Genomic DNA, 8,906 nt, shown 5'->3' with positions numbered 1-8,906 from the left:
TTCATGCTCTACCTAGAGTCATCCCAACCGCATGAAAATGTGTGTTTTTCACTCAGTTGTACCACACTCACTTCAAGCCCTTCAATATCTAGCTGGTCCCAATTCATAGTGGCCCCATATAAATTATCTTTTGATAATTCTTGCTAACCACCTATGCATGGTTTGGCATTTTGGGGTTTAGGTTTTGTTGTTTATTTCTATTTTTATTTAGAATTTGGATTTGTCAATAAGTTCAGCCATTCATTTATTTGTGTTGTAGTGCTGATATAGGGAGTCCGCTAATACAGGTCCCAATATGTTGCCATGCTTCTCAGTTCTCATCCTCCCAGGAGAAACAGATGTTGTACTCTAGCAAATAGTAATATGCCATGGGAGCCAAAACTGGAGTATTTTTCTTTAGAAATAAGAAGGTGTTTTATCCATAAATTTGTGTATTAAACAATTGTCCTGTTACACATTGCCAACATATTGATAGTCAAACACTTCCAGGTCCTTTAACTGTTATACCACAACAACACTGCACACTTTTTAAATTATTTGTTTTATTTTTGAGATTATTATATAATTAAATCATTTGTATGGAGGAACTGAAAAGGAGGGTTGAAATAAATTCCAATTTTAAGAGTTCAAATAGCTGTGATTTAAATGTCTTCAATTCACTGAGAGGTCCTGTGGTTTTCCTCCTTGTATGTTTCTTTAAAGGAACTCATGCACCCAAAGCCTAGAACCAATGGAACCTCTGTTACTGAATTCATTCTGCTGGGTTTGGTGGAGACACCAGAGCTGTGGCCAGTTGTCTTCATACTCTTCCTCTTGGCTTATATGACTACAGTTGGGGGTAACCTCAGCATCCTGGCAGCTGTCTTAGTGGAACCCAAACTGCACACCCCCATGTACTTCTTCCTGGGGAATCTGTCAGTGATGGATGTGGGCTGCATCAGTGTCACTATTCCCTCCATGTTGGGTCGTCTCTTGTCCCACAAGCGTACAGTTCCATATGGAGCCTGCCTCACACAGCTCTTCTTCTTCCATCTGCTGTCTGGAATTGACTGCTTCCTGTTGACAGCCATGGCTATGACCGCTTCCTGGCCATCTGCCGGCCCCTCACCTATAGCACCCGAATGAACCACACAGTCCAGAGGATCTTGGTGGCCACATCCTGGGCTTGTGCCTTCAGCAATGCATTGACCCACACTGTGGCCATATCCACACTTCACTTCTGTGGCCCCAATGTGATCAATCACTTCTACTGTGACCTGCCTCAGCTCTTCCAGCTGTCCTGCTCCAGTACCCAGCTCAATGAGCTACTGCTCTTTGGAGTGGGTTTCATAATGGCAGGAACCCCCATGGCACTCATTTTCACCTCTTACATCCATGTGGCGGCTGCAGTTCTGCGAATCCGCTCTGCTGAAGGCAGGAAGAAAGCCTTCTCCACCTGCAGTTCTCACCTCACTGTGGTTGCCATGTTCTATGGCACAGGCATGTTTAACTACATGAGACTCGGTTCCACCAAACTTTCAGATAAGGACAAGGCTATTGGGATTTTCAACACTGTCATCAACCCTATGCTGAACCCACTCATCTACAGTCTCAGGAACCCTGATGTGCAGGCTGCCCTCTGGAGGGTCCTCACAGGCAGGCGACCAGCAGCTTGAAAGGTCTCAAGGCCTCTTCCACATATTTCACTAAGCTGAGAATAGGAGTCTCCTCTAGTTTCAAATGCTAGAACAATTCTTCAGAACTCTTTCATTTTAGAGCTTAATATAAGGAATGATAATTATTGTTGCCCAAAGAGATCATACCTGTGTATAGAACATGTTGTGTAGATAGGTTCTTCTAGGTCTACTCTTTGATGTGTTCTACCTTTACATAGTGTATTTTTCCTTTGGCTGGAGTTCCCAGAGTGACTCAGAAAATGTTCCCCCAGAGAGCCTTATTTCTTTTTCATGTTTGGATACAGTTGGCCTGTGTATGCAACCTACCACTTGAGGAGAAATGACTCATTTCTCTTATACAACTCTATATGATTTGGAGGAAATAAGAGAAATCTTGTTCTCTGGTTTCATATTCCCTAGTAACTTGTATCTGTGTGCAGCTCACAGACCTGACTGTACATGTCAAACTCCACTCACATAAGATAGATATTATGATGGAAAAAGAGCTTCCCTCAATTATCATCCTCACATTTATCAATTTTTGAAAGATAAAAATTTATAATCTAAACATTTAAAAACTTTAAACTCCATAGTACTCAATATTAGATTTTTCTGTAAATTCTCACTCTTCTCCTCTAATCCCCAAAGTTGTAAATCTAGGTGTCAATGCAGATCACACTGTGGTGGTTCATCTTGTCAATGAAAGAGTGCAGCTCTACTCTAGAATGTTCTCAATCCCATTTTCTGTTAACTGGCCACCAATCTAGTCATCACTTAAGTGCATCTTCCTCCTCACAGGTTTTTTAGAACTAATAATCTTGACAGTGCTACTGTCTCATTAATATGCCTTTAATCCATAAATCCATCTAACACTCGCATCTGATCTGAGTCTATGAATTAACTTCTCCATGGTATATGATGTGGGTGGGTAGACTGGAAGGATGGGCTAAGATAGAGATGGAAAGATGACATAAAAGAATGTAGAACATAGAGTATTTGTGGGGAAATGCAGATAAATCATGTGGACATAAGGAGAGATTGAAATCAAGGATCAAGGAGTTGAAAAGAAATAACAGAAGTATTACAGAGGCTGGCATGGGTTCCAGAGATAGAATAGCAGATGAGAAAGAATGCAGAAAAAAATAGGTAAGATGCCAAGAGGATATTAAAAGATCTCAGAAGGATAAAATGTATATGTCAGAGATGGATGCTTTGGGTATCCTATTCTGTATGATCCAGCAATAACTGGTTTTTGACAATCTATCCTCTCTCTGAAGAAAACAGTATCTCAAGTTTTGCTGATTGTGTTGGAGTGCCTGAGGGCTCATTTGTCATTTCTCTAGCCAGAGAGGCACCTATAAAGTCAGGAAGAAGGTCTGCCAGATGAGGAAATACATCAGGGTTAGGGAATGTCCTGGGTATGTGTCCAACAAAGATTCTCCCTAACGCCTGGATCACATTCCTGCCTTCTGATTCCTGCCTACTAATGCGGTCCAAAGACAAATGAAAGAAGGGTCTTTCTTGATTATGTTTCATTCATCAGACATACTTCAGGATACACACAATGAGCTTCCTACAAGGATCTAGAAAAATGTTCTCAGATTCTCTGCTGCTCACAATGTTCTTGACCTCACACAATTTTTTTTTACCCTCTTTTGACCTGTACTAGGCAAAATGAACAAAGAAGGCTCTCTCACCACTAATGTTTTTTATTCTGTTAGTCTACATATCTAGAAAGATTCGCATTCTATTAGTGCTGGGAATGGCCACTTCTTCCACCATCACTTCTCAGCATTTAACACTGCAGCAAAACATATCCCATTTGACTCAAAGACCACTGGGCTTCAGCCTTTCACCATCTTGGCATTCATGCCATGCATCAAGAGATAACTTGCCTAGTGACTCACCATGGCACCATCAGTGAGGTAAAACAGAGCAAAGGGCATCAGTATCACAAAGAAGCACTTCTGGCATTGAACCCAATTCTCTGTTTACCAAAAAAAAAAAATGTGGGGTTTCTTGAACAATTTGGAAGCCTCCTTTTCCTTTGAAATCTGTGTTCTGTTTACTTTTATTCCAAACTAGAAATCTCTTCACAATTTAAATTTGTCAATAGCCATGAAATATGTTCTGTTGTAATAGCTCAAATGGTGCAGAATGTCACTACTGCCTTTCTACACCAGAGGACAACAATGTGACATACACACCAGCTCACACACACACATTCTAACACCACATAGGTTTGCAAAGAACTTCCCTCTTTTGCATTATACAGGTCTCGAAACCAACATACAAGTCCATCTTTTCCATTTTTAAATTTACAAAATACTCTATATATTAACTGTGATCTACTTTACCAATTCATTTATAGTTTTCCTTTTGTACATGTAATAATTCTAAGATAATATTTATCTGTATTTTCATGTATATGCAACTATCTCCAGTGGTAAAATTCCTACAGGTAATGTATAAGTGTGGTTGCCCCCAGCACATATGTAGCAGAAGACTGCCTTGTCAGGCTACAGTTGGAGAGGATCTGCCTAATCCTGTAGAGAGTTGATACCCCAGGGAAGAAGACTTCCCCTGGGGCACCCTCTCAGAAGCAAAGGGAAGGGGGAATGGAATAAACAATTCCAAGAGGGGGAGAAACATCTGGAATATAAATAAATAAAATAATTAATAATTATTAAATGTTTTTAAAACAAAGGCAAATATAAACTTTGATAAGTATTTTGTCTTTCTTTTTGTCCCCCCACAAAAACATATGCAGCATTTTCCATCTTAGTTGGCAGTGTAAGAGAATGCTTGTTGCCACACATCTTTCATGTCACTGCATATGATAATATATGTTTTGTCTTTAACAATTAAATACATTATTTTATTCTCATGTGTGTCTATAAGGAGGACAAATATGCAAGGGGAGGGAAGCATGTGAACTGGAGCAGCCTGCAAGTTTAAAGCAAAGGAAAAAGTGAGAAGGGCCAGCATGCTAGTGTGGACTTTGAAATGCATAAGAAGTACCTGGGAATAGGGACTGTGTATCTAGAAACTAGCATGGACTTTGATGTGTAAGGAAAATGGCCCTGTCTGGCAAGCAGAACCCATTTCATAGGCTTCTGAGGAATGTTCCTTTCTCTATTGCCCAACTTGAGCTGAATAAAAACTGTCACTTTGGGGTTATCCACTGCTTTGGGGTGAAATGGGGTTCCCTTTAGACCTGACATTAGATTTTGGAGAGTAGCATGGTTACCCGTTTGGTTAGTTTGTTTAACTTTTAAAGTTTTACTCCCTTCATTATTAATTAAATGAAACTTACCTGATAGGTAAAAACTATACATATCCGTGGCCTAGCATGCTTTAATATCCATATACACTATATAAATTTTGCACACACACATAATGCCTAATTCCCCATCTGTCTTTAACTGTTTGAGCCCTCACTGCCCAAATCGAGTTTCATATTTTCAGGAAACTCATTTTGGTTTTTGTCAAGCCATCAAAAGAAGACAAATAAAAGCCACAAGGCCACTAACACCAAGCTTCCAAAGATTCTGTTCCCTTCAGCCTCTAGTCCATTTCCTCTCTACAGGAATATCCTCTGGAGCCTCTCACAAAACTTAAGCAATGGTCGAGCTGGTACCACATAATGACTCTGCTCCCTGAGCCTTTCAGCTCCTTCCTGAGTGCTCATCTAATGTGTCAACCATCATCCTGCCTGAGCTTACACACCAATCTCAGTGCTTCACTAGGACCAACTTCAAGCATTTATGCAAGGAGATCCAGTTCTGGCATGGAGAAAGTTTTCTTACATTGGGTAAATCTGTTATCATGCACACAAGCTTACTCCTTTGCCATAACTTTCAATCCCTCCAGGAAATAAAGAAATTCTCATATCCCAACAAGATGCCTATATGGTAAGTCAACTCCCTACTACTACTGAAACACATGTCTAATACAGCCAATGCCTTAAACAGAAATCTATGATTTCATTTCTCTAAAGACCAAAACTCTGAAATAAGTCCAATAAAACTATTGTAAAGGCATTATCAGGGACAGTTGTTCTAGGGGAGAAACTGTTCCATGTCTGTAGTTCTATTGGCTCCTGGCCTTCCTTGACTTGCTGACACATCCTTCCAATGCTCATTTCCCATGACTTCCATCAGCATGTTGTTGCTTTGTCTTCTACAATAATGTCTTTGAGGCCGTAAGAACTGGTTATTGCTAAACTACATACAATGAGAAACCCAATTCTATCTCTAGTGTATTAACTTTATCCCTCCCAAAATCGTCAGCACATTGCCCTCCAGTAAACACACCCTACCACTTCCAAAGCAACCCAGCACTTCCAGAACAATTTTCAGATTCCAAGCCACCCTCCCAGTGCTCCCAGTGGTCTGCTCTGAAAAGGCTCCTGGAAGAAACTACTACATTCCTGTGGACTTATTAGGGAGCTGAGACTGAAGAAGACTTCCCTCTACTCCTCTTCCTTCCCAGGGTCTCTTCTTGTTCTCGAGTTCAAGTTAAGTCTGAAAATGGACTCTTCTCTACTCAAAAGCCCTGGGCTAACATGTGGGAATGAAAACATCTCCTTGGGAAACCTCATACCAGTGCCCAACTGTACTTCTTTCATCCAGAGAAACCAATAAAGACGTTGTCACATGCTCTAGCCTGCAGCGACCCTGTTGTTCAGTGGACTTTCATCATCTGCCCTCACTCCTTCTGCAGTAGGATGGTGCATGAGAGAACCTCAACATCAGAGAGTGTGTCTGTGTTAAGGACTAGGATGCTTCCTTCTAGAGCTCTCTCCTAATCCTTCTGCTTTATACAGGAGGCCTAACTTCTGAATCCCCAGACAATGACACTGCTATGACAAAGGAGACACCCTGTTGCTTTGTCTTCACTTATATCTCATTTGAGCAGCCCCTCTCTTGCTCTCTGGTTGGACATCAGAGTCTGTGCAGCTCCTCTTTCTCTTTTGTGAAACCTCACTGGTTTAATGTCTGATCCAGTAAGGTATCAGGTTCTTCCTCAGCTCTTATAAAAGAGGAAAAGATGTTTTCCAACATCACCTCCAACCTGGCATCATACATAGTGTAACAATAATCCTAGAAGGTTAAATCCCCTTAAGTAAGAGTCATGACAGTGGCTTAGAGGCCCTGACTCCTTTTCTCTTCCCCTTTCCTCTGACTTCTGTTCTAAGCCTGTTCTCTGTGGTGCTTAAGAGTATGAGTGTATTGGCTAAGCATAGTTCACTGCCCAGTCTACCTCTTCTGCATCAGACACTCTAGAAGCTTCCCTCATTGAACGTTCCATCACTGAGAGTAAGAAGGAACTTTCACCTTTGGGAGTTCTAAGGGGGAGCTGTCACTGCTTAGAGGAGCTTCTCAGGAGGGCTCCTAGGGAGATTCATATGACTCTGTGAGATGCTGAAGGTATCTCGGGTGAGTCAAAAGTCATTTCAGAATCCCCCTGGCATCGTGCAAGCTGAATGTTCAGCAGTGCCTCAGGAGCCATCTTGTTGATTTTCTTACACTCATCTGTTAGGTGATCCTTCCCAGTACAGACTCTGATTGGAGGCCGGCTGTGGAGGATGTTATTAAACTGATTGCTACAGACCAAATAGTTACATAAACACAAAGCAGTTCCTGAAACAACGCTGTACCTGGAACTCACTCTCAACATCCCTAAAATCATGATAACCAATGAGGCTAGCCCATTTTTTCAATATGTTCAGAAAGTACTTCAGGTCCAGTCTTTCTTTAGAATTCAATGCATGTTTTAACCACCTGCTTTTTTGTTTAAGGAATATGAGGTAGATGGTGTGTGTTAAGTAATGCAGCTAGTTTTGCTATTGACAAAACCAATCCTATAGTTCCCAGAAAAGCCCTATACATACCTTGTGGCAAAGCTGCAGATTGAGCCACATTCTTCAAGATTAGTACCCCAATAATACCCTAGTGTTGCAGCCTGATTATCAGAGGATGTATCTATTTATTTCCCAGAAGAACCACTGTAAGACTTCATCTTTTTTTATTATTTTTATTCGATATATTTTAATTTACATTTCAAATGATTTCCACTTTTCTAGCCCCCCACTCCCTGAAAGTCCTGCAAGCCCCCTTCTCTCACCCTGTCCTCCCACCCACCCCTTCCCACTTCCCCATTCTGGTTTTGCCAAATACTGCTTCACTGAGTCTTTCCAGAACAGGGGGCCACTCTTCCTTTCTTCTTGTACCTCATTTGATGTGTGGATTATGTTTTGGGTATTCCAGTTTTCTATGTTAATATCCACTTATTGGTGAGTGCATACCATGATTCACCTTTTGAGTCTGGGTTACCTCACTTAGTATGATGTTTTCTAGCTCCATCCATTTGCCTAAGAATTTCATGAATTCATTGTTTCTAATGGCTGAATAGTACTCCATTGTGTAGATATACCACATTTTTTGCATCCACTCTTCTGTTGAGGGATACCTGGGTTCTTTCCAGCATCTGGCAATTATAAATAGGGCTGCTATGAACATAGTAGAGCATGTATCCTTATTACATGGTGGGGAATCCTCTGGGTATATGCCCAGGAGTGGTACAGCAGGATCTTCTGGAAGTGAGGTGCCCAGTTTTCGGAGGAACTGCCAGACTGATTTCCAGAGTGGTTGTACCAATTTGCAACCCCACCAGCAGTGGAGGAGTGTTCCTCTTTCTCCACACCCTCTCCAACACCTGCTGTCTCCTGAATTTTTAATCTTAGCCATTCTGACTGGTGTAAGGTGAAATCTCAGGGTTGTTTTGATTTGCATTTCCCTAATGACTAATGAAGTTGAGCATTTTTTAAGATGCTTCTCTGCCATCCGAAGTTCTTCAGTTGAGAATTCTATGTTTAACTCTGTACCCCATTTTTTAATAAGGTTGTTGGGTTTTCTGGAGTCTAACTTCTTGAGTTCTTTATATATATTGGATATTAGCCCTCTATCTGATGTAGGATTGGTGAAGATCTTTTCCCAATTTGTTGGTTGCCGATTTGTCCTTTTGATGGTGTCCTTTGCCTTACAGAAACTCTGTAATTTTATGAGGTCCCATTTGTCAATTCTTGCTCTTAGAGCATACGCTATTGGTGTTCTGTTCAGAAACTTTCTCCCTGTACCGATGTCCTCAAGGGTCTTCCCCAGTTTCTTTTCTATTAGCTTCAGAGTGTCTGGCTTTATGTGGAGGTCCTTTATCCATTTGGAGTTGAGCTTAGTACAAGGAGACAAG

The 8,906-nt window shown here is 41.1% G+C and overlaps 1 pseudogene; it reads left to right on the top strand.

Moving 5' to 3' along the window:
* Window positions 1–708: 708 nt before the first annotated feature.
* Window positions 709–1,655, top strand: LOC127694908 (olfactory receptor 3A1-like; annotated as a pseudogene).
* Window positions 1,656–8,906: the final 7,251 nt, after the last annotated feature.

Source organism: Apodemus sylvaticus, chromosome 10 (assembly GCF_947179515.1).
Source record: "Apodemus sylvaticus chromosome 10, mApoSyl1.1, whole genome shotgun sequence".
In the NCBI taxonomy this organism is placed as follows: Eukaryota; Metazoa; Chordata; class Mammalia; order Rodentia; family Muridae; genus Apodemus; species Apodemus sylvaticus.
Note: the sequence above shows the minus strand (reverse complement) of the source record. Positions and strands in the feature narration are given on the sequence as shown.